This window comes from Rana temporaria, chromosome 4 (assembly GCF_905171775.1).
Source record: "Rana temporaria chromosome 4, aRanTem1.1, whole genome shotgun sequence".
NCBI lineage: Eukaryota > Metazoa > Chordata > Amphibia > Anura > Ranidae > Rana > Rana temporaria.
In genome coordinates this window covers 86,241,231-86,268,409 of record NC_053492.1, presented here as the reverse complement: position 1 = coordinate 86,268,409, position 27,179 = coordinate 86,241,231, and the positions used below count along the sequence as shown (strand labels likewise).

Sequence of the window (27,179 nt, the reverse complement as noted above, 5' to 3'; positions counted from 1 at the left end):
TTTACTACTTGTTAATGTGTGCACAATGCCTGTGATTGAGCTGCCATTAGATTGTCTCTGTGCATTTTGCATGTGACCCGTGCAATCTCAGTACCTCTGTGCCTTGTGATCATTGTGGTAGTCCTTTACAGCGATCACAAATGTATACCCTGAAAAGGCCCACATGCCACACATATGCATCAATGGGGCGTAAAGTTTTTGACCTGTCAAGACCACTTCCATTTTTGGTTTATGATTTGGAGTTGGTGGGATGGGCTTCTGATCATGTGACCACTGTGACAGCCAATCGCAGTGATCATGTGTTTGGTTAAGGCCCAATCAAATGGTCACCAAATAGATCAACAGCAATATGTTATAGAACAGAAAATAGGGAAAAGTTGTTTAAAAAGTTTGTTTACATGTGTTTAGGTGCATTCAGCCTTTTGTCTGCCCAAAATCTCCTCTCCTGAATGTTCAAGTGATGTGTTTTTTTTTTTCAAGCCTCTAAACACAACTTGCAAGTAAATGCTGCATGTCCACATAAACTAACTTAGAGGTGCTTTTAGAGTCTGAAAAAAAAGCCAACCCTGTAAAAGCATTGTTTTTGTTTACCTCCTGTGTGCATGACGCCTACGTAGTCCCAAATGCAGCACACACTTAATAACTAAATGTATCCGAGGCCTGACAAGATATTAAATGTCTCTTTCATATTCCAAGACGTGTTTGTGTCTTTCTGTCCTAACCAGACTTATTAATATGCTTTTAGAATGCATGTGGGTTTTGTCTCCTAAATGGTGTGTCCTTTTCCTCTTACAGGTTGTCTCTTGACTTGCGCTGTGCACCATTCTGGATTTTGATGAAGAAATCTCCTTTTTGGTAAGATTATACAATCTATTTAACTGACTCGTGAACTGTACCAATTTAAAGCTAAATTCCAGGCAAGCAGTTAAAATACAGATTAAATACTTATGTAGGATCCGTTTTGCCTGCCGATGGCGTTGTTGATGGACCAAGTAGTCAGTCGAGTCTGGCTCTTTCCTCTCCTGGTCTGAGCCCTGCTGTAGAGTTGACTGTAATATGCTTATACCAAGTCAATTTCAGATTCTTGCTCTGCTAGCATTCCAAAATTGGTTAAAGTGATTGTAAAGCTTGACTTTTTTTTTTTTGTGAACAAACATGTTAGAATCAAAAAGGGCTGGCAGCTCGGATGCTCTTGAATAAAAGTCCTTTATTGGTTACATGGGTACACGGGTGCAGGCTATACGAGCCAGGACAACGGAGAAGAGTTGCTGCAGATGTGCACAGCACTGGATCGAGATTGGGTTCAGTTGAGTATTTAGAGGGGTTGGGTGGCCCTATAATGCTGCTATAATTTCCTTTTGCTGTAACTTGGGCAAAATACAGGTTTTCTTCAAAGGGAACCTGCCATGAAAAAAAGATATAGGAATCCATTGATCACCTCTGCTTCTAAAAAATGCTAGTTACCAAGAATTATGCTGATGACTTGAATGCTTTCCGAATCGCTGACCCAGATTATGTATGCAGCGAAGGAATCCTGATTTGTCTCACTTTTATTTACTACATTCTAGCTCCAGATCAGAGTTAATGAAGCTGGCCACAGTCGGGCAAATGCCACTTTCAAATGAAGGCCAGCCATGACAACCCCCATTTCTCTTGTGACAGGTGTACTTTAAAGTGTTTCTGCAACTGTATATTTGACTACAGCTTTTCAGGGTTTCACATCAGGACTATATTGGAATATAAATGTATAGCAAAACAACTATTTGTCCTACTTCCACTGTGTAGCATATGCCATGGCAACATCTTGCATAGTTGGTTACATATAGTTACATAGTTTGTGAGATTGAAAAAAGACAAGTCCATCCAGTCCAACCTGTGTGTGTGCATTTATGTCAATAGTATATCCCTGTATGTTGTGGTTAAGGTACCCATCTAATAGATTTTGGAAATCATCAATGCTCCCTGCTGATACCACTGCTTGTGGAATAGAATTCCACATCCTTTATCGCTCTGACAGTAAAGAACCCTCTATGCAGTTTAAGGTTAAACCCCTTCTCTTCTATTTTTGGTGAATGGTCGTGTGTCTTATTAACCACTTGACCACTGGGCACGTAAACCCCCTTAATAACCAGACCAATTTTCAGCTTTCGGTGCTCTCACAATTTGAATGACAATTACTCAGTCATACAACACTGTACCCAAATGAAATTTTCGTCCTTTTTTCACACAAATAGAGCTTTCTTTTGGTGGTATTTAATCACCGTTGGGTTTTTTATTTTTTACGCTATAAGAGAAAAAAGACTGAAAATTCTGTAAAAAAAAATAATTTTTCTTTGTTTCTGTTATAAAATTTGGCAAATTTAGTATTTTTTCTTCATTCTTTTGCATAAATGTGAAAGATGAAGTTACGCCGAGTAAATAGATACCCAACATGCCACCCTTCAAAATTGCACACGCTCGTGGAATGGCGCCAAACTTCGCTACTTAAAAATCCCCATAGACGACGTTGCAGGGTATTGTGGAGTATTTTGGGGTATTGTGGAGTATTTTGGGGTATTGTGGGGGCATTGCAGAGTGTGGGGGCATTGCAGAGTGTGGGGGCATTGCAGAGTGTGGGGGCATTGCAGAGTGTGGGGGCATTGCAGAGTGTGGGGGCATTGCAGAGTATTGCACAGGGAGGGATGGATGGCTGGATCTGTGATTGCATGTGTCACAGATCCAGCCTGCAGCAGCTGCTGCTGCTTCCGCTCTCTCCCCTCTCCTCTCTCACACTGTACCGTTCGGTACAGAGAGGAGAGGGAGGAACCGGCGTCATCACATGTTTACTAGTGATCGCTCCGTCATTGGACGGAGCGATCACGTGGTAAACCGCCGCTATCAGCGACGATTTACCGTGATCAGCCGGGTCCAGAGGACCCGGCGGTCACGGAGACTCCCGTGTGCGCGCCCCACAGGGCGCGCGGGAGCGCGATTCTGGGGGGACGTACATTCACGCCCTCCCAGAGTTAAGCAACCGCCTTGTAGACGTATTTCATCTATAGGGCGGTTGTTAAGTGGTTAAATATCCTTTCACTGAAAAGTTTTTTTTTTTTTTTTTCCTATGCTACTGTCACCAGTCCGGTATTTGTGCCTGGATATCATATTCCCTCTCAAGTGTCTCCTCTCCTGTTGGCTTTGCTTTCAGCAGCCTGGCATTGCATGTCATTGCTGAGCCTGTCATCTACAAGGACCCCCAGGTCCTTTCTCCATCCTGGATTCACCCAGAGGTTCTCCCCCTAGCGAGTAACTTGCATTCATATTTTTGGCACCCAAATGCATTGCCTTACATTTTTCAACATTAAACCTCATTTGCCATGTATTTGTCCACCCCATTTTTTTTTTTTAGATCTTCTTGCAAGGTTTCCACATCCTGCATGGAAGTTATTGCCCTGCTTAGCTTGCTATCTTCCGCAAATACTGTGATTGAGCGGTTTATCCCATCCTCCAGATAGTTTATAAATAAATGAAACAGGATTGGTCCCAGGACAGATCTTTGGGGGACTCCACTTTCCACACCAGACCACTCTGAGTACTTATCACCCTTTGGACTCGCCCCTGTAGCCAGTTTTCAGTCCAAGTACTCCCCATATGGTCCATGCTGACAGACCTTAGTTTGTACAGTAAGAGTTTGTGGGTAACTGTATCTAATGCCTTTGCAAAATCCAGATACACCATCTACAGGCCTTCGAGTAAAAGAAGCAGCCGGCAACTCCATAACATCAATCATATTTATTGTGAGTAGGGTTGAGCGAACCCGAACTGTAAAGTTCGGGTTCCGTACGGACTTTGGGTTTTTCCCGAACCCGAATAATTGGAAAAAGTTCGGGTCCGGGATCGGAGTTCGGGAAAACCGCCAGCTCCTCTTGCCCCCACCACCAGCTCCTCCTGCCCCCCCTGCCAGCTCCTGCCACCATCACCAGCCACCTTCTGCCCCCGCCAGCTCCTGCCACCATCAGGCACCAGCTCCTCTTGCCACCATCACCTCCTTACCTTAAAGCAAAGGAGTCTTGGGATTGCCCTGAGCTGGTCCGTTGTGCTGTGTGTGGATGCCTGGGCAGCTGCTGGGCTGTCACTGAATTGCCTAGGCAGACCACAGCCGGCACCATGAAGGCAAAACTGCTCCATTCCGATTGCCCAGCTCGGAGCTCCTGGTAAGTAAAGTATTTTTAAAGCCTGGCGCGTCTGGCTGGCCGCTGGATGCGCCATGACATCACTGACTCGCATCGCCGGCGCCGCCGCTCCACCAGTAGCATGCCACACACAGCTTGTCAGCCTCTGTCAGATCCACCCCCCTGTGCCCGAGCGGATTAGTACAGGATCAGAATCGGATCCATTCGGCGGCTTAGCTCGGGATCGGGCAGCTCGCCGGAACTGCGCTGTTTTTTGCGGGCACTTTTGTCCTATCACGGACAATTACGTACAGGAAGAAAGTGCCAAGTCCTCCAAACCTGGAGGGGATTTGACCATACCTGTCCCCCCCCCCCCGCATTATTTCCTGGGGGGGGGATGCGTCCCCCCCCCCGTCCCCCCCGGTTCCTACACCCATGTTTACAGGGTATAGAGACATAATGGTTACCTGATTACTGCTAATGATATTGTTTTCATTACATAAAACTTGTAGTACATTTGCTGTACTAATGTGAATAGTCAATCTGGTATCTTTGGGACATACAAGGTGGTATAAAGTTTCGAGACTAGCTTTGTTTACAATAAAGTACTTTTATGTATCTATGTTTACACACTATCACCTTCAAAATAGTCCCCTTGCACAGCGACACAGTGCTCCCAGTATTCCTGCCACTTCTGGAATGTGTCCTGGAAGTCTTCTTTTCAAAGTGTGACAAGCACCTTCTGTGATTTATGCTGGATCTCCACAATGGTGTTAAAAATGGTAACCTTTGAGCTGGATCTTCATTTTCGGGGAGAGGGCAAAGTCCGCAGGAGCCAAATCTGTTGAGTTTGGGATCCGGAAGTGAAATCATGTTTTCAGCAAGAAACTTGTGTGAGAAGAGCTCAGTGACATGGTGTATTGTAGTCATGGAGCAGATGTGGTAACGCATGTGGTTAGAATAGCACCAGTTGCACAGCTTCTGATATAGACAGGACAATGTCTTTTGGCACACTGACTTATGAAGGTCGGTGCTCCCTGTGAATGTGTGTGCTGCCATCTGTTGACATGTTACAAAACTAGTCTAAACTTTTTGATAGCACCTTGTATTTGGTAACCTTTAGCATTGCCAGGAAAGTCTCAGAAGTATAGCAAATGTATTCTGTCACTAAATGGCTAGTCACATTCTCATCGGTACTGATTATTTCTGGTGATCAGGTTCAACTATTCCCAATTCTAAATATAACATTGGGGTATAGATGCAGTTTAAAGAAGGATATGGCAATTGTTTTATGTAGTCACATTGGTCCAGCTTGAACCAATGCAATTATGCATATACCATGCCTGTGGACCCCACCTAGTAGCTGGAAATCTTTGTAGTAGGCACTGCTCCTCTGGTGCACCATAACTACCATTGAAACTGTGGGGTTCCCCCGTAATCCATATTTGCTTGTTTATATGAGCATGCAGCCTGTTTGGCCTTTTCCCCAAGGTACCAGGTCACATACCCTCAACAGGACCTTGTCCTTGTTTGAATGGTGGAATCTGGAAGATATCTGTGTAGAGATAAACTGTGTGACCAGGTGCCTAATGTATCATGCCTCCATTCCCTAATATAACATACACACAGCCAATATTTGCCCAAGGGACTTTAAATGGGGCACAATACAAAAGTGATAAAATATCAATTTATTTTTCAAGGACTTGACTTTTAAATGTATAAAGTACACAATTTTTTTTTGGCATATCAAGCAAGCATGTAACAATCTATAATGTACATTAAGCAGGTATATTTTCAAGTACATGCTTTACATAACCAAGATGACTTGGATATGGGAGAGGAATGCATCTTGTAACTTGTTGTGTTTCATGAATACTTTCACTTGAGTAGTAGATGCCTCCCACAACAGAACTCCATACTAAAAGACAAAGCCTAGGTTCACACTGCTGCGAATTCAAAATCGCGGTAAAATGCACGATTTTACCGCAATTTCGCGGCTGCGATTTTGCCGCGATTTCGGCCGCAATTTAATGTAAATCACGGCCCGAAATCGCAAAAAGTAGTACAGGATCTACTTTTTGAAATCGCAGATGCAGCGTCGCACTGATTAGGACAGTGCCATTGCCGACAATTGCCGCCGATTTGAGATGCGATTTGACATGTCAAATCGCACCTCAAATCGTTCCAAATCGTACCCAGTGTGAACCAGGGCAAATACATAAATTGATTTAAAGCACTACCTAAAAGGGGGTGCCACCACCCTACATATTGATGTTCTAAAAAGGACTTAAAAAGGAGGGGATTAAATGTATCCTCATATGTAGTGGGCATGTGGATACATAGAAGTTTGCAGTGTGCCACGTCCTAAATAGATTCAAAAGGGAAATGACCTATGGGCAAGTCATGGACTTTTTAGGCACTATACTCTGGTACAGATATAGTCAAGAGAGAAAGGGGATTTTTTCTAAAAAAGATTTATTACAAAAATTAGTATACATATAAAAGCTCAGTTCGCTAAGAACTGTACACAGACAAACTTAACAGCATTGTCGTTGTCCTTCAAGACCAACAGGAAATTATAATAAGTATTCATGATAATAGTAGAAATTCACATTAGAGAAACATTTTAGGAGGTATAACCTCCAACTGTTTACATATTAGATACATCCTGGAAGGAATTGAGGAACCATAGACTAGATGTCTGTGAGATGGTGATTGCAACGCTGTGGCTTGACAAGTTTCGCGCCGTGGTTAGCGCTTCTTCATAAAGCCTCTTATTAAAGTTTGCTACCATGACAAAAAGCACATATAAGTAACATACAAAAACAACATTAACTATTTATAGATCCAGAAATTGTGTGTGTGGGCAGACAAATTGGATACGCATGTGTGGCACAGAATCGGCCAAAGGAGAAAACCCCGGGAGGCACCAATGGGGGGTGCGCAAGACAGGCCACACGGTGGCTATAAATTGCCCTAAGATTGCACAATGGGGACGAGGATATATAATATTGGGGGTACAGTAGATAGGAATAGGAAGAAGAATAAAGTTGCAAACAATATTTATAATCATAATTAGAGGTCGACCGATATGGGTTTTTCTCTGGCCGATACCGATGCCAATATTTCAAAATTCCGATGGCCGATATTTGCGGACGATATTTTAGGCCGATTTTTTTTTTTTTTTTATCTCAGAAAATCTAGGTTGGGGAGGAGGTTATTGTTTAGGGTGGAGAGGTGGAGTGCAGCCTATCAGTGTCCCTCAGTGCCCACCAATGCAGCTCACCAGTGTAGCCTATCAGTGTCCATCAGTGCCACCTCATTAGTGTCCACCAGTTCAGCCTGTCAGTGGGAGTGGGATGGATGGTGCTGGGCATGGGTGGGGATGCATTGTGGTGATGCGTTGTGGAGAGGGGTGGATGGGAATGCGTTGTGGAGAGGGATGGATGGTGCTGGGCGTGGGTGGGGATGTGTTGTGGAGAGGGGTGGGTGGTGCTGGGCGTGGGTGGGGATGTGTTGTGGAGAGGGATGGATGGTGCTGGGCGTGGGTATGGATGTGTTGTGGAGAGGGATGGATGGTGCTGGGCGTGGGTGGGGATGTGTTGTGGAGAGGGATGGATGGTGCTGGGCGTGGGTGGGGATGCATTGTGGAGAGGGGTGGGTGGGGATGCATTGTGGAGTGGGATGGATGGTGCTGGGCATGGGTGGGGATGCATTGTGGTGATGCGTTGTGGAGAGGGGTGGGTGGGAATGCGTTGTGGAGAGGGATGGATGGTGCTGGGCGTGGGTGGGGATGTGTTGTGGAAAGGAATGGATGGTGCAGGGGATGCGTTGGAGTGGGGTGGATGGTGCTGGGTGGGGATGAAGATGATTGTGTTGCATTGTGAAGATGGATGAGGATGACTCTGTGTGGGGATGAGAGTTACATTGTGAGAAGGATCTCCACAATGTATCTAATTTCCACCCAAATTCATCCTCATCCATTTTCTCAATGCCAGCCTCAGCCAGGTTTCCCTTTTTAAAAGGAGTTTTAATAAATTCTGCAGGGGGGGCACAGTACCACATAATTTGGGCAACTTACCCTCCATACATGCTGGTATCATAATCCAATTCTATCTGCATGCACCTAATAGGCTAGGTGCATGCTGATGAGCTGATCAGCCAATCATTGTTTAGAACTTGGTGTAATGCCAGCAGGCTCCGCCTCAGCAGGGAAGGAAGACATTCCTGCTGGGGGGAGTTACATTAGTCAGGCGGCAGTTGTAAGCCAATGATTGTTTGTTTCTACCTGTCCCTAATACAGCAATCCGAGGGAGGGGGCGGGGCATGGCTGGCGGCGCGATGCCAGTGAAATCTATGTCCCTTCTGTGGTGGCCGTGCAGATGGAGGAATCGGATACATGGGAGTGGGGTCAGTACTGCAGGGCAGGCGGCCGTGCGGGCCGGACACTTTACCTGCTAATTGGCCGATTCTTTCACAAAAATCGGCCGATGCCGATTTCACAAAAACGGCCAAATATCGGCCGATATATCGGCTGGCCGATATATCGGTCTACCTCTAATCATAATACACTGCCTTGGAACAGAGCAGTGATACTTACATAAATTACTAAAACATAAGCAGAAATGCCCGGTAATAGGCACTCAAAAAGAGTTACCAGTCCTTAAGTCAGATACTGCTCTAGTAAAGGGCTAATAATCCCTGTAACAGATACGTGTAGTTGAAGATCATAGGATCTGAAAGATAATCAGGTTACATTTAGATACCATCAGAGAAAGAAGGGGTTAAAGATGCCAGTTATTAGGAGGCCGCAGCTTACCTAGCATAGATAGATCGAACCGTGTACCGATGAAGTAGTGGAAGTAAACTGAGGCCTCCGCATAAACTGCTGTAGAGGCAGCAATATTGTAAATAGTCCAGGGAATGGTAATGACTACCAGTGAAGGGCAAAAAACCCCGCTGAAAAAACAGATGGAGGCAAACAAACAGTAAGTGCCTAGTCCCATGGGTACAGCGGTGGCTAGTAAAGGAGACAAACTTACCTGAAGCGCAAGCGGTAATGGTGTGAGTGATCCACAAGCCTCCCGGGAGGCTGCAGCAGTCGGCACCTAACCGGTCGGTGCTTAAATAGAGCCTCGTTCCGCTCGAATGAACGTCCACTGCGGTGCAGCCGAGTGACGTCATCAGAGCTGGCCGCGGTATTCTCCTGCGCAGGCGCCGCATGATGGAAGGGAAACAGCGCTGTGCACAGGAGAGAGTGATCACACAGGTGGGCAACAGCCCCACCTGGTGGTTACTAATGATATCGCCGTGTAAATGAAAAACACGGCGATATCTAGAGCGACCACACTGTGCAGAAATGGACAATACAGGTGAGCCACACGTGAATCAGCCGGCCACCCCAGTGCCAACCCGGGATGTCCATCGACCCGTGCAGGACCCCCACATGCGGAATTGGCCACCAACACACACAACAAGATAAGAATTGTGCAAAAAAAATTAATACAATGGTAACAAATAACAATATACAAAGTAAGGACTTACAAACCAGCTTGGACAAAATGCGTTGTTACAAGATGCATTCCTCTCCCATATTACAATCATCTTGGGTTATGTAAAGCATGTACTCAAAAATATACCATCTTGATGTACATTATATTATGTCAGGGCTCAAAATTTCAAGTCCTGAGCTACTAGCCAGGCCTTAAGGGTTACTCACCACCAGTTGCCCCAACCGATCCCTACCCTGCACTGCCCCTAATCACGCCCTCATAAATTATCTCATAACATGACACTTAAATGTTTTATGCAGAATTAAGCTACAAAAATAAATATTAACAACTTTATCAGTGCAGCCTCACCAGTGTCTACCATTGCAGCCTCAGCTTACCTGTGCCCGCCATTGCAGCCACACCTTACCTGTGCACACCATTGCAGCAGCACCTTACCCGTGCCCACGATTGCACCTGCGGCTATTATAATGTTAACTCGGCTGCAACACCCGGCTATCCGTTCTGTAATCCCGCAACTTTTCTCTTGCTTATGCTCTCTTCCCCTAAGGTGATCGATGGGAGAACGGCTCCCGATCAATCCCGCATGCCGCTGGTACTCGCACCCCCCAAGGCAGCCCAGCTCCTTGCCAGAAACAATTTTCCACTCCACTCCGAAATGCGAGTAGGCTAGTGGAAAATGTGAGGGCTGATTATGTTATGTGTAACCCACTGGTTTAATTCGCCAAACATTTTTTATTTGTCAAATCCTTGTACAATAAATTTATTTTATGCCTTTTGTATTGTGCCTCATTTAAAGTCCCATGGACGAATATTGGTTGTGCGTCTGGAAGATATCTGCCCCCCCCCTCTTCCCGATTAGTTCACATTCTTATGCCCTCTGTTTGACAATCTCCTTCCTTTGAAAATGGAGAGCTTTGGTTTTCAAAGTTTGCCTCCCATTGACCTCTGTTGGGTTTCAAATTTAAAGTTTGTAGTTTGCAAATTTATAGACAAGTTTGACGATCTTCAACAAATGTGTCTGAAAATAGTTTTTTTCCACTGCTACTAGTAAGATATCCAGCATTATGTCATGACGGGGCAAAAATTCCCACATTGATATTTGTTCTCACTGACTAGGGGGAAAGAAAAGCGGGGGATTCCCTTTGTGTTTGTGGTTTCTGTGGAAAGGGCACATGTGTGCCATATGTGAACTTGCAGAATGTACTGGGTCATTTTTAGACTGATAATAAGCAAGTGTAGACTGCTTGAGGCTTGACATATTTTTGTAGCAGAGAAAAAAAAGATAAAATCCTAACTTTTGTAGAGGATTATCAGTCAGCCATTTGTCAGGAGTGAAATGTACACTCCATTCTATTGTGATTTTGTGATATACTGTGCATTCGGAAAGAATTCCCAGCCCTTCACTTTTCCACATAAAAAAAATACTGACAGTCCACGCCTCATCAGTGCCACCTATCAGTGCTACTGTCACATGACATTTAAAAGAAAGTATCGTATTGGCAAATACTTGAAAGAAAAAAGTATCGATACTTGTACTCGCTCCTGAAAAAGTGGTATCGGTGTAATCTTAGTTGGATGAGAAGTCTATTGTTGCTAAAGTGGATTTATTGTTTTGGTTGGGGGATCTATTGTTTGGTGTTGGGGGTCTGTAATTGCTAGAGGCATCTATGTTACTGCTTTTCTTGTTATAATTTAACAAATTTCATACAAATTACTTTGCACCAAAAAAATTATACTTTGTTCTGTATTCTCTAAAATGGGTGTTGCTGGGAGGTGGCACTAAGGGATGTGCTCAGAGGTGGGTAGGGGATGAAGACACTGGGCCTGATTTACTATGCTCTGTGCGCTGCGCTGGTTCATGCGTTAATTAGTACTCCGGGTGGAGGCTTAATTGGGCGCATGAACCAGCGTAGCAGCCGGCGCATTGAAACTAATATGTAAAGCCGCGCCGAACTCCCTATAGAAGTCTATGGGAGAAATCAAAAGTGTTCATTTTAAAGGCTAATCTGCAAGTTTTGTCCTAAAAAGTGTTTGGGGACCTCAGTCCTGCCCCAGGGAACATGTATCAATGCTTTTTTTATTTTTTAAAACGGCCGTTTTTTCGGGAGCAGTGAAATTAATAATTCTTAAAGTGAAACAATAAAAGTGAAGTATTCCTTTAAATTTCGTACCTAGGGGGGGTGTAATGTCAGCATGTGAAATAGCGCATTTTTCCCGCACTTAGAACTCCCCCTGCACAAAGTGACATTCAGAAGGAAAAAAGTCATTTAAAAATTCACACGCGGCTATAATGAATTGTCGGCTCTGACAATTCTAAAGGGATTCATTCATAAAACAAACAAAAAAATGTGTAGGGGTTCCCCCAAATTAAATTACCAGGCCCTTCAGGTCTGGAATGGATATTAAGGGGAACCCCGCCGTAAAAACCAAAAAAAAAAAAAGACGTGCGGTTCCCGGCAAATATCCATTCCAGACCCTTCAGGTCTGGTGTGGATTTTAAGGGGAACTCCACCCCAAATTGAAAAAAAAAATGGCATGGAGTCCCCCTAAAAATCCACACCAGACCCTTATCCGAGCACGTTGACCTGGCCGGCCGCAGAAAAGAGGGGGGGACAGAGTGCGGCCCCCCCTCTCTCCTGAACCGCACCAGGCCACATGCCCTCAACATGGGGAGGATGTCCCCATGTTGATGGGGACAAGGGTCTCATCCCCACAACCCTTGCCCGGTGGTTGTGGGGGTATGCGGGCGGGAGGTTTATCAGAATCTGGAAGACCCCTTTAACAAAGGGGACCCCCAGATCCTGACCCCCCCCCTGTGTGAAATGGTAATGGGGTACATTGTACCTCTACCATTTCACCCCAAAAAAAATGTCAAAGTGTTAAAAATGACAGTAGCCGGTTTTTGACAAATCTTTTAATAAAATCTTCTTTTCTTCTTTCCTTCGGGTTTCTTCCGCTGCTTCTTTCTTCTCGTCCACATCTTGCCCGACGTCTTCTTCTATCTTCTCCGTCCGTCCTTCAGCCTTCTGGTCCCGCATCTTGCCCGTTGTCTTGTCCTGTCTTCTTCTCCGTCCGCCTCCTCGTCCGCATCTTGGGTCTTCTGCGGTGTTCTTCTCGTCCCCGGACTCAGCGTTTGAATTTGATTTGGCCGCCGTTTTCCCGCTCCTGGGACCCGCCCCCCTCTGACGCCACAAGTAAACTCCTTAGAAGGTCATGTGCGTCAGAGGGGGGCGGGGTCGCAGAGCGTCACACAGCGGGGGAATTCAATTTCAATCGCGCCGCCCGGAGAAGAAGTTCCCGCCGTGTCACACTCATGTGACCCCGCCCCCCTCTGACGCCACAAGTAAACTCCTTAGAAGGTCATGTGCGTCAGAGGGGGGCGGGGTCGCAGAGCGTCACACAGCGGGGGAATTCAATTTCAATCGCGCCGCCCGGAGAAGTTCCCGCCGTGTCACACTCATGTGACCCCGCCCCCCTCTGACGCACATGACCTTCTAAGGAGTTTACTTGTGGCGTCAGAGGGGGGCGGGTCCCAGGAGCGGGAAAACGGCGGCCAAATCAAATTCAAACGCTGGGTCCGGGGACGAGAAGAACACCGCAGAAGACCCAAGATGCGGACGAGGAGGCGGACGGAGAAGAAGACAGGACAAGACAACGGGCAAGATGCGTGACCAGAAGGCTGAAGGACGGACGGAGAAGATAGAAGAAGACGTCGGGCAAGATGTGGACGAGAAGAAAGAAGCAGTGGAAGAAACCCGAAGGAAAGAAGAAAAGAAGATTTTATTAAAAGATTTGTCAAAAACCGGCTACTGTCATTTTTAACACTTTGAAATTTTTTTTGGGGTGAAATGGTAGAGGTACAATGTACCCCATTACCATTTCACATAGGGGGGGGCCAGGATCTGGGGGTCCCCTTTGTTAAAGGGGTCTTCCAGATTCTGATAAGCCCCCCGCCCGCATACCCCCACAACCACCGGGCAAGGGTTGTGGGGATGAGACCCTTGTCCCCATCAACATGGGGACATCCTCCCCATGTTGAGGGCATGTGGCCTGGTGCGGTTCAGGAGAGGGGGGGGGGCCGCACTCTGTCCCCCCCTCTTTTCTGCGGCCGGCCAGGTCAACGTGCTCGGATAAGGGTCTGGTGTGGATTTTTAGGGGGACTCCACGCCATTTTTTTTTTCAATTTGGGGTGGAGTTCCCCTTAAAATCCACACCAGACCTGAAGGGTCTGGTATGGATATTTGGGGGGACCCCACGCCATTTTTTGGGGTTTTTTTTTACGGCGGGGTTCCCCTTAATATCCATTCCAGACCTGAAGGGCCTGGTAATTTTAATTTGGAGGGACCCCCTTTTTTTTTTTTTTTTTTTTAATGAGCAATGACTCTATTCTTTATAGCCATGAGTACTTTAACCACTTGCCCACCGGGTTAATTCTGGCACTTCTCTCCTTCATGTGAAAATCACAATTTTTTGGCTAGAAAATTAATCAGAACCCCCAAACATTATATATTTTTTTTTAGCAGACATCCTAGGGAATAAAATGGCAGTCATTGCAATACTTTTTGTCACACCGTATTTGCGCAGCGGTCTTACAAGCGCACTTTTTTTGGATAAAAATCACTTTTTTGAATTAAAAAATAAGACAACAATACATTTTGCCCAATTTTTTTATATATTGTGAAAGATAATGTTACGCCGAGTAATATGATACCCAACATGTCACGCTTAAAAATTGCGCCCGCTCGTGGCATGGCATCAAACTTTTACCCTTTAAAAATCTCGATAGGCGACGTTTAAAAAATTCTACAGGTTGCATTTTTTGAGTTGCAGAGTAGGTCTAGGGCTAGAATTATTGCTCTCACTCTAACGATCGCGGCGATACCTCACTTGTGTGGTTTGAATACAGTTTTCATATGCGGGCGCTACTCGCGTATGCGTTTGCTTCTGTGCGCGAGCTCGTCGGGACGGGGCGCTTTAAAAAAATTTTTTGGGGTTTTCTTATTTATTTTTATTTAGTTTTATAATGTTTTACACTGAAATAAAAAAATAAAAAAAAATGATCAGTTTTCTTCCTATTACAAGGAATGTAAACATCCCTTGTAATAGGACTAGTGTGTGACAGGTCCTCTTTATGGAGAGAGGCGGGGTCAATAAGGCTGGAAAGCATGGTATTGAAAAAAAAAAAAAAAGTTCTCATGCTTTCAGCTGCAATCATGTTCGTTCACCACAGTGGTGTAGTGTATAGCACTTTGACCTAGCAGCAAAAGAGTCGTTGGTTCGAATCCCGCCCGTGACAGCATCTGCATGGAGTTTGCATGTTCTCCCTGTGCCTGCGTGGGTTTCCTCCCACAATATAAAAACACGCTGTAAATCGGTTCCGGTCTAAATAAGCCCGAATATGCAGTAGTATATTTAGGTTTGGTTCTGCCCTAGGCCTGACTACATATCTGCACCTCCTAATAGAAAAATGACCCACCCCTTCCTGTCAAGGTCACACCCTGTTTTTGTATAACCCCGCCCAGTAATTTTCAGGGGACCCACACACTAGTTCTGGGGGGGCACTGGATTCCCTTAACCACTTCCATACCAGGCACTTACGCACCTTCCCGCCAAGCCAATTTTCAGCTTTCAACACTGTCGCACTTTGAATGGCAATTGCGCGGTCATACAACACTGTACCCAAACAAAATTGGCGTCCTTTTTTCCCCACAAATAGAGCTTTCTTTTGTTGTTATTTGATCACCTCTGCGGTTTTTTTTTGCGCAACAACTAAAAAAAGACTGCAAATTTTGAAACAAAAAAAAGTTTTTATTTTTTTAGGTTAATTTTTTTGTAAATTAAGTTTTTCTCTTTCAATTACGGGCACTGATATGGCGGCACTGATGGGCACCGATGAGATGGCACTGATGGACATCGATGAGGTAGTACTGACGGCACAGATGAGGTGGCATTGATTGGCGGCGCTGCTATGCGGCACTGATGGGCACTCATAGGCGGCACTGATGGGCACTCATGGGCGGCACAGATGGGCGGCACTTATGGGTGGCACTGATGGATACTTATGGGTGGCACAGGTGGGCACTGATAGGTGGGCACTGTGGGGTGGCACTGATGGACACTGTGGGGTGGCACTGATTTTCCCAGTCAGTGCCCATTTGTGGGCACTGATTGGCATCTTTTTTCTTATTTTTTATTGCTTTTTGTTTTTTTGTTCTATATTTTTTTTGTTTTTGCACACCCTGGTGGTCCAGGGTGGGCATCCCTGGTGGTCCAGTGTGGTGATCCGAGGGGGGGCTGCGCTGATAAACAATCAGCGCGAACGCCCCCTGTCAGGAGAGCCGCCGATCGGCTCTCCTATACTCGCGTCTGTCAGACGCGAGTGAGGAAGAGCCATCGATGGCTCTTCCTGTTTACATCGTGATCAGCCGTGATTGGACACGGCTGATCACGTGGTAAAGAGTCTCCGTCTCCGTGAGAGACTCTTTACCGAGATCGGAGATGCAGGGTGTCAGACTGACACCCCGCATCACCGATCGCCGCGCTGCGTGCCCCCACAGGCTCGTGCGGCATGAAATCCTGCAGGACGTCCTGTCAGGATTGTGTAACCACTTCCCGGACGTAAATCGGCCATAGGCTGGGCGGGAAGTGGTTAATTTGCATAGTTTTTCTCTCACTTCCTGTTTGGCTATGGGGCAGGAAGTGAAGGCAAATCTCCCCAATTGGACACAGATAATACAAAATAAACTGACAGGGCCTATAACCCTCCCTCACTCTATCCAAAATTAAAGAAAATAAAACTTGTTGATTATAGTTCTTGTCAGGGGCGGACTGACCATTGAGTCACTCGGGCACTGCCCAAGGGCCCCATGCCACTAGGGGGCCCCATCCGGGTTGCCAGGCTCAGTAAAACCAGGGACAGTATGTAAAAATCTGTGTTTTTTTTAGATCTGTCCCTGATATGTCCGAAAATGACATGCTTTTAATGTGAATATCCCAAGATTTTAGCTGCCCGCCTCTGCACTACCTCCTGGCGTGGTGGTCATCTGTAAGCCAGAGGGACCCCATAATCTTCTATTGCCCAGGGGCCACATGAGTTGTCAGTCCGCCCCTGGTTCTAGTTTAAGCACAAATTTCATAGAGTTTTATTGAGAGCCCCAAAAAATATAACCATGCCAATAGGCCAGGATAGAGCGTTGCTAATATGTAGGAATGTGTGCGTTAGAGCACCCCACCCAATGTTAACTAAAAAATTATTAATTTGCAAATAAGTATTATCTGCTCATTTTTTGGGGATGTCTGCACCCCTGATAGTGACAACATTTGTGAGGTGTCTTCACCCTTTCTAATTCATTCACTTCCTGTCACATAGCCAAACAGGAAGTGAGGGTAAAACCTTACTAATATCTTTTCTTGGGGATACAGAGATCAAGCTAAATAGTTTCCCATTATGTAAATTGCACTCTAGCATTTTGCTGTGTACACCCCAAATTATTAGGGATCTTGGACTTTGGGGTCCATTGACTAAAGGCAAATCCACTTTGCACTACAAGTGCAAAGCAAGGAAGAAAGAAAACAAAACAACTTTGCTTCTACAGGATTGGATGTTAAAACCATCAGTGCTTCCTCTCTGATTTTCAGCAACTATGCTTGTACTGCAGAGTGGCTTTGCCTTTACTAAACCCCAAACTAAATAATCATTTGGGGCAGGGATCCTCAAACTACGGCCCTCCAGCTGTTTTAGAACTACACATCCCATGAGGCCTTGTAATGCACTGACATTCACAGACATGACTAGGCATGATGGGAATTGTAGTTCCTGAACAACTGGAGGGCCGTAGTTTGAAGACCCATGATTTGGGGTGTACACAGCAGTGCTGGAGTGCAATTTGCTTAATGGGGACACTAGTTAGATTGACCTGTGTCCCCAAGAAATGACACTGGTAGGGTTTTAACCTCACTTCCTGTTCAGCTGTGTGACAGGAAGTGAAGCCAATTTTAAGAAAAGGGACACAAAGCTCAACACAAAAATAAAAAAACACAAAGCAGGGGTTCTAACACTCACTTGGCTTCCCTCAAACACCCACAATTTGAATAGGATTGCCTTGCGCTAGATTTAAGCACAGTGCTGTAAATCAGCACGTCAAGCCTGTCCACCAATAGCAAACCCCCCCCCCCCCCCCCCCCCCCACAGGCCATGTTTGCAGGTTTTCCTTCATCTTGCACATGTGCTTTAAAATACAGTCTGGACAGCAATTCTTGATAAGAGAAATCCCCAAAACATGTCCTGTCGGGGGTACTTGAGGGCTGAGGACCACTGCAGAATAAATAAAATACTTACCAGTTTTTGTCTTTAAAGTCATGGAGAATAAACATGGCAAACATTTCATGATTACACACCAGGAAAGAAGCTTAGACACACATAATTTGTTAGGCCCAAACCTAGTTCAGCTGCAGCTGTCATCATATGTAGCATGAAAAAGTAACAAAAGACAAACTTAACAATTTTAAAGTAATTTTTATTGGTCAACAAAACAAGGAAAGCAAAAAAAGACAAACAAACAAAAATACATTTCAAAATTCTAAATAACCATAGCTTTACACATTTTTCATAAAGTAAGGCCAATATAGACAAATACATCAAAGTGAACATCATTTAAAAATAAACCAAAACCATTGGCAAAATAAAACAAAACCCATGCAACAAACCACATTTGTGTTTAGCAACAGCATTTCTGCCAGCCTGCCCCTTCTGAGGGCAGCTGAGGACTGATCGATCCAAGCTTTTTATAACAGTGCTAGTAATGAAGCAATTGAAATCACATGAACAAATTGCAGTCTCTAGTTTGGGTGAGCTTGTAATTGGGCACACCTGCAATTAATCCAAACCACGCTCTATGAGCATCCAATGAGTGTTTTTCACCTTTTAAAAAGAAAGGATATTTTTTTTCTAAGTGTTTGAGCATGCTCAGTTCATCACACATGTAGGAACCAAGCTGCAATGGAATGAGAGCTTTTTTTTTTTTGTTTCCCCTGATCTGATGCTTTCCAGCCTGAAGGGGAGGTGTTAAAGACAGAAGTAAACACGCACATTTAATAATCTATTTGTGTGAAAAAAAAGGTTGCCAATTTTGTTTGGGAGCCACGTCGCACGACTGCGCAATTGTCAGTTAAAGCGACGCCGTGCCGAATCACAAAAACTTGCCCGGTCATTGACCAGAAATATGGTCCGGGCTCAAGTGGTTAAAAATTAACAAAACACAAAAGTGAGCCCAATTTTTGGGGATAATGTGAAAGATGATGTTACACTGAGTAAATAGATACCTTACATGTCACGCTTTACTATTGGAAGCACTCCTGCAATGGGGCCAAAATGAATTCCGTGAATATCCCCATAGGCAACCTTTTTCTTTTTTTTCCAGGTTACCAGTTTATAGTTACAAAGAAGGTCTAGTGGTAAAAGTATTGCTCTCGCTCTAACGCACGCGTCAATACCTCACATGTGTGGTTTGAACGATGTTTATATATGTGGGCGGGACTTGCGTAAGTCCCGCCCACATATGTAAAAATTAGTTTTACTTTTTGCTATAATAAATATCCCCAAAAATATATATTCAAAAAACTAAAAAACCCCTCAGTTTAGGCCGATACGTATTCTACATCTTTTTGGTTCCAAAAAATCGCAAATAGCGTTTAGTGTTTGGTTTTTGCAAAAGTTATAGCGTCTACAAATTTTTTTTTTTTTGTTGTTTTAACTAGTTATTGGGGCGATCAGCGATTTTTATCGGTACTGCGACATTATGGCGGACACATCGAACACTTTTTTGGAACCATTGGCATTTTTCTAGCGATCAGTTGCTGTAAAAAATGCATTGCTTACTCAAAAAATGCCACTGGCAGGGAAGGGGTTAACACTAGGTGCGAGGGAGGGGTTAAATATGTTCCCTGGGTGTGTTCTAACTGTAGGGGGGGGGGACTGACATGTGTAAATGACAGATCGCTGTTCATGAAGGGGAACTCCAGACCCCCCAAAAAAAAAAATAAGGTGGGTTCCCTCCAGGTGCATACCAGGCTCTTAGGCTTGGTCTGGAACATAAGGGGTTAAACCCGCGCAAAAAAAATAGCGTGGGGGTCACCCCCAAGATCCAAACCAAGCACTTATCCCAGGCACGCAGTCTGGTCAGACAGGAATGGGGGTGGGGACGAGCGAGCGCCCCCCTCCCTCCTGAGACATACCAGACCACATGCCCTCAACATGGGGGAGTGTGTGCTGTGGGGGAGGGGGGCACTGCCCCCCCACCCCAAAGCACTCTTGCCCCCATGTCGATAGGGACAAGAGCCTCTTCCCGACAACCCTGGCCGTTGGTTGTCGGGGTATGCGGGCGGAGAGCTTATCAGAATCTGAGAGACCCCTTTAATAAAGGGGTCCCCAGATTCCGGCCCCCCACCCTATGTGAATGAGTATGGGGTACATCGTACCTCTACCCATTCACATGGGGGAAATGTAAAGTAAAAAAAACACACCACACAGAATAAAATATTTTATTAATCTGCTCCGGAGCCCCCCCTTTCTTCTTTAGCTCTCTTAGAAGGGGGGGTTTCTTCTCTCCCGATCTTCCGCCGGGACCCTGGGCTTCGGTGATTTCTGCCGGGGGAGGGCGCCATCCCTCGGTCCTCTCCGGAGCCTTCCGCCAGATGCCCCCACCCCATTTAAGCTCTTTTTCATTAGGGAGGGGCATCCGGATTTCGGGGTCTTCTGCCGGGGGATGGCGCCTATCCCCCGGTCTTTCCGGTGCCTTCCGCCAGGGTTCCGGTCTTCCTGGTCTTCTGCCGGGGGTGCGCCAACTCCCCGGTCTTTTCTCTTCTGTCTTCTCTGCTCCCTCTTCTGCCTGGCTCCCCCGCGGAGCCAGGGCTTTCTTCCGTCTTCTTTCTTCTCTCTTCCTTCTTCTGCCTGTCTCCTCCGGGAGCACAGGGCTTGTCTCCGCTGTCTTCTTGCTTCTCTTCCATTGGATGTTGACACGACGAGGTCCGGCGCTGACATGCCGTGTCAGCGGCGGGCATGGACTTATATAGGGTAATGCCACCATGTGACCTCAACCCATGTGACATCACATTCCCTGGGCATGATGGGAATGTGATGTCACATGGGTTGAGGTCACATGGTGGCATTGCCCTATATAAGTCCATGCCCACTGCTCAGACGGCATTCCAGCGCCGGACCTCGTCGTGTCAACATCCAATGGAAGAGAAGCAAGAAGACAGCGGAGACAAGCCCTGTGCTCCGCGGAGGAGACAGGCAGAAGAAGGAAGAGAGAAGAAAGAAGACGGAAGAAAGCCCTGGCTCCGCGGGGGAGCCAGGCAGAAGAGGGAGCAGAGAAGACAGAAGAGAAAAGACCGGGGAGTTGGCGCACCCCCGGCAGAAGACCAGGAAGACCGGAACCCTGGCGGAAGGCACCGGAAAGACCGGGGGATAGGCGCCATCCCCCGGCAGAAGACCCCCAAGTCCGGATGCCCCTTCCTAATGAAAGAGCTTAAATGGGGTGGGGGCATCCGGCGGAAGGCTCCGGAGAGGACCGAGGGATGGCGCCCTCCCCCGGCAGAAATCACCGAAGCCCAGGGTCCCGGCGGAAGATCGGGAGAGAAGAAACCCCCCCTTCTAAGAGAGCTAAAGAAGAAAGGGGGGGCTCCGGAGCAGATTAATAAAATATTTTATTCTGTGTGGTGTTTTTTTTACTTTACATTTCCCCCATGTGAATGGGTAGAGGTACGATGTACCCCATACTCATTCACATAGGGTGGGGGGCCGGCATCTGGGGGCCCCCTTATTAAAGGGAGCTCGCAGATTCCGATTAGCCCCGCCCGCATACCCCGACAACCAATGGCAAGGGTTGTCGGGAAGAGGCTCTTGTCCCTATCGACATGGGGGCAAGAGTGCTGTGGGGTGGGGGGGCAGTGCCCCCCTCCCCCACAGCACACACTCCCCCATGTTGAGGGCATGCGGTCTGGTACGGCTCAGGAGGGGGGGGGCCGCTCGCTCGTCCCCTCCCCCATTCCTGTCCGGGCCAGACTGCATGCTTGGGATGAGGGCTTGGTTTGGATCTGGGGGGGACCCCCGCGCCGAATCGGCGCGGGTTTAACCCCTCACGTTCCGGACCAAGCCTAAGAGCCTAATGTAGCCCTGAAGGGGGACCCGCGCCGATTTCAAGTTTGAAATTTGGCGCCGAGTTCCCCTTCAGGGCTGAAAACAGCTCGGAGATTCCCGTGCGCCGCGTCACGCAGCGCAATCACGGGTACGCCGCTTGGTATTTACCAAGATTTTCACGGCGTACTGACAAGGCGCACGGGAATCCCTGACTTTTCTCTCTGCGCATGCCCAGTATGCAAATGAACCTCCCGAGGTTCAGGCGCACTGTGCAAGCGTACGGGGATCTGTTTTCAAAAAACACTTTCCCTTTCAATTCGGCCCGCCAAACACTTTAAAACACATGTCACTTCACTTCCCCTGCATCCCCCCACCTCCCCCCCTAATAAACTCCCGCCCAAACCCCCGCAATTTACAGTTTAATGTGCCGTGCGCCAGGTCTGTACTGGTGCACAATGCACCCTCTCCTGGGCGCACGGAGCACATTAGTAACTAGGGAAATACACTGCACTAGCAGCGTATTTCTTTAGTAAATGGCCAAACGGCTGCTACTCCTGCTTTTACTCCATGAGTCATGGAGTAAAGGCTTGGTAAATCAGGCCCACTGGGTGACTCGGAAGGGGGCAGTACCTGCACCTATTCTCAGAGGAAAAAAAGCTTTGCTAAAGGGTCACGACGAATGTATACTATCTGGATCAGAAAACTGCTTGAATGAATTGCAAATTCTTTGGCAGGTCAATATGCATTTCAACTGTGTATTTAAGCATTTTATTACATTTCCACTTTAGCTGCTGAGCTGCCAGCTACTGCACTTTCCAAGGAAGGTTTGAGATTATGTGTTCCTACCAACTTTAAGCTCTAAAGTGTCAATAGAGCTGTAAAAGTGCTACAGCTGTAACTGTTCATGTTTTATTCTGCAAGTGAACTTCTTTTCAAAATTACTTCTAGAGATCCAACATATGTTTTAGTGGGCTATCACTTTTCTTGAAGTTCTCCTTATCTGTAGTGACTGGGATGCAATATCACGAAGCAGCTTGCTGCAGGGAGACATTTTTCATTTTATTCCTCCTGATTCCCCAGGGCACGCAGCCACTGTGCAAAACAACATCTAAATGTGTGTTGAGGAGAAAATTCCAGCATCTGTTTGCTGACAGATCTATTTGTTGCAGCCAGATTAGATGGATGGAAAGCTCAAAAGACAGATTTTTTTCTTTATTGTGGGACACGAGAATGTAGTAATTCTTGGACATTTGCATTATACTGCCACCTACAGGAGGGTTGGACACTGACAAACATAGAATATTACAACTAATTTCTAGGGTAAATATTGTCTAAATACAAGAGGCATGTGTATTCTTACTTGAATCTTGGTGTGCTTTGTATATTTCTTCCAAATATATAATCTAGTTGGAAGCTTTTGTGCAGAAGCTTTCTGTTATAAAGACCGGTCACTGCTATTCTTTTCTTTGTGCAGGGTGACTGGTCTTGTCTCCGCCCCCTAGTGTATTTTTTTGCAGACAGCCTGTAGTGGGTGAGTTTTGCTTGGATCCCTTCCACAGCTATGCTCTTTTAAGAAGCTACTGTATGCTTAGCACAGCGACGATGAAACTGCTACTTGTGTAAAGCAATACAGTAAAACCTTGGATTGCAAGCATAATTCGTTCCAGAAAAATGCTTGTTATCCAAAGCACTCTTTTATATCAAAGTACATTTCCCCATAAGAAATAAAGGAAACTCAAATGATTCGTTCCACAACCATTTATTCATAAGTCCTTCAGTTTATAGTCCATATAAAAACATTATAGCACAAGTTTTAGACGCAAAAATCCAGCAGGAGCTACAGAGTATAAAAGACAAGAGAAGCGCCTCTAAGTGTAGCAATATGTTGCTAAATATTGTACCTTCATTAAATGTAACTATATTGCTACACTTGGAGACACCTCTCTTCTTTTATACTCGGTTGTGACACTACCTGTATATTAAGTCAAAATGTATAAAAAATGTTTGTCTCTCAAATCAAGTTACTCTCAAACCAAGGTTTTACTGTATCTGCATTTGCAAGGGCACCTGGATTTATATCCTTTGTGGTTATTGAAGAAGATAAGGTAATCTCTGCTTTGGTAACCCGGAAGCGATGAGCTGACATTACTTCCGATTTACCCAGATGTCAATGGCTCCATTTAAAAAAAAAAAGAATGAAGGCATTCAAAAACACTGATCTTTGTGTTTTAAATGCTTTTAACCACTTGCTGACTTGGCCATAGCTGAATCACGGCTACACGGCGGTCAGATAACTCTGGGAGGGCCTACAATGTTGTCCTCCCAGAATAATGCACCTGAGAATGTCCGTGACAGTCGGGGTCCTCTGGACCCGGCACATCATGGAACCGGGTAAGGGGCCAATGACGGCAACCCTTTACCACGTTTATAACTTGTCAACAAACCGAAGCATGTCCGGTTCACCTCCTTCCCTCTCCTCGCACCAATCAGTTTGTGAGAAGAGGAGGGGGCTGGTGTAGCACATGCCTTTTCATTTTCTTTCCACATTTTCCAAAAATGTGTGGGAAAAATTACATGTTCATAAGATTAATCATTCATCATAGATTATACGTTGGTGTGTTTACTTTCCAAAATGGGGTTATTTTTTGGGCATTTCCATTTTCCTGGTGATCCAGGGCCTTAAAAAGTGTAAGGCCCCGTACACACGACAGAGTTTCTCGGCAGAATTCACCGAGAAACTCGGTCAAAACCCGGATTCTGCCGAGAAACTCTGTCTGTACAGTTTTGGATCGATGGAGCCGCCGAGGAGCTCGACGAGAAAATAGAGAACATGTTCTCTATTTTCTCGTTGTTCTATGGGAGAAGGCGGCCCGCCGAGCTCCTCGGCGGCTTCATCCCAAAACTCGACGTGCCAAGCACGTCGAGTTCCTCTGTCGTGTGTACGGGGCCTAAGAGGTAGTCAGGAAATTAAATGTGTTATGTATGTCCCTGGAACACTTGGTGCTCCCTGCAGGTTGGGCTTCTGTATGTGGCCAGACTGTGTGAAAGTCTCGCCATACTCGGGAGGAATAATAGAATGTGCTTTTGGGGTGTAGTTGCAAGTATGCATATGCTGCATGTGAGAAATAACCTGCAGAAAAAACTCACTAGCCTCTTACTAAATACTTTGGAATGCCTACTTTCCAAAAAGGGGTCACCTGGGGTGGGATTTGCATTTTCCTGGCTTAAGTGGTGTACACACTATATGAAAATCGGGCGAACGAGCGTCAGATTTTTTTTCTTTCCTTTGTTTCACAGCAAATCGGAACCAATGAACGAAAATGTGGAATCTGTTGTCAAAAGTTTTTTACACACTATACTAAAATTGTACGAAAATTCTTTGGACAAAATTTTTCTCATAGTGTGTATGAGCCTTTATGCCCCTTTCACACTGGAGAGGGAGGTGTGCTGACGGTATAGCGGCTCTATTTGTGTGAAAAAAGGCCAAAAATGTCATATGGGTACAATGTTGCATGACTGAGTAATTGCCATTCAGAATGTGAGAGCACCGAAAGCTAATAATTGGTCTGGTTAGGAAGGGGGTTTAAGTGCCCAGTGGGCAAGTGGTTAAGGGCAGAAAAGGGATTTGGTGTTGTTAGACCTCAGATCTCTCCATAAAGGCTACCTGTCACATGCCTATTGCTGTCACAGAGATGTTTACATTCCTTGTGACAGCAATAAGGGCCAGTTCACACCAGATGCCGTTCTGTGCACTTTTTTTCTGCACTAAAAATGCATGCACAGTGTTTTCGATGTATTCCAATGGCTCTAGTTCACACCATGCAGTCAGTTTCCAGTCCATTTCCGGTGTAGAAACTGACTGCATGGTGTGAACTAGAGCCATTGGAATACATGGAAAACACTGTGCATGCATTTTGTGCAGAAGAAAAGTGCACGGAACTGCATCTTTTGTGAACTGGCCCTAAAAATGATGAAAAAAAAAATTAAGGCCAGTTTACACCAGATGCAGTTCTGTATAGTTCAGTGTGCTTTTTTTTTTCTGCACTAAAAATGCATGCACAGTGTTTTCCATGTATTCCAATGGCTCCAGTTCACACAATACAGTCAGTTTCTAGTGCAGAAACTAACCAGAAACGGACTGCATGGTGTGAACTAGAGCCATTGGAATAAATGGAAAACACTGTGCATGCATTTTGTGCAAAAAAAAAGCCCCTTTTTTATGTAGCTTTTGTTCAGACATTATTTCCTCCGGATACACTTTGTAGTAAAAGTTCTACATCCAATGAATCTCCTAAGTTGCCATCCAAGGTATCTGTTTCAATATCTGTGTCTGGCAATGGAGGATAAAGAAAACAAGATTATTTTACCTACCAATTCTTTTTTTTTTTATTAAAGGATACAGGTCCCATACAACTGTGTTGGCCTTATGTACTTGTTCACAAAAGGTTGGAAGCAAGGTTATACTGGAGCTGGTTTAACGATTTTTGTTTGCTAGCATTCAAACCTGAAAAACACAAATTTCTACGAATTGTTACATTCCTATGACTTTATAGGAGTAGACTTTTTATTTTTTATTTATTTTTTAACAGGTAAGTAAAAAAAAAAAGACAATTTTCCTGGTTAACATGGATAAAATGTCAAGCTTATGAATGGATGAATTTCTCAGCACAATGTACAGTACCTTGAAAAAGTATTCATACGGTGGGACTCCACCAACTGTGGGATTTTATCTGATGGACCAACACAAAGTGGCACATAATTATAGCTGCAAATCTTTTTGGGTATGTGTCTGCCAGCTTTGCACATCTACAGAGTGACATTTTTGCCTATCCTTTGAAAAATAGCTCAAGCTCCGGACAGATTGGATGAAGAGCTTCTGTGAACAGCAATTTTCAAGTCTTGCCACAGATTCTCAATTGGATTTAGGTCTGGACTCTAAACCATTCCATTGTAGCTCTGGCTGTATGTTTAGGGTCTGGTTCTGTTCTTGCTCATTATAATGGTGGAGGAAGCTTAGTTGCTTCCCAGGAGAGGGGATGCAAACAGGCAGTAGGATCAGCCACACAACAAAGGTTGATAAAAATGAGGACACAAATGTTATTTATAGGAAAAACAGCAATTGTCTATTTTGCAGTGTTTTAGATGACGGCATGTCATCCAGTTAGGATTTACATCTACTTCAATCTCTGCAGATGCTCTATAGGGATGTTGACACTGTTTGATGCACAGAGAGCTATTTACAAAAAATCTGTTTATATTATTGTCATAATGTTATACAGAGCAGCAAGCAGAAGACTACGAATGCTTTATGAAAAAGTTAAGTTGTGCCAGAATTCAAATCCTGCTGGTAATATTACGATGGAATCGTTTTTTGCTCCA

General features: G+C 45.4%; 1 protein-coding gene across 4 annotated transcripts in view; it reads left to right on the top strand.

Annotated features, from left to right (window-relative positions):
- HPCAL1 (hippocalcin like 1) overlaps window positions 1–27,179 on the top strand; it is a 292,954-nt gene that overhangs the window by 127,809 nt on the left and 137,966 nt on the right. For all 4 annotated transcript variants that reach the window (XM_040348609.1, XM_040348608.1, XM_040348606.1 and 1 more), the window contains one exon: window positions 796–855. The gene's annotated coding sequence lies outside the window, so the exon portion shown is untranslated. The remainder of the gene's footprint in view (window positions 1–795; window positions 856–27,179) is intronic.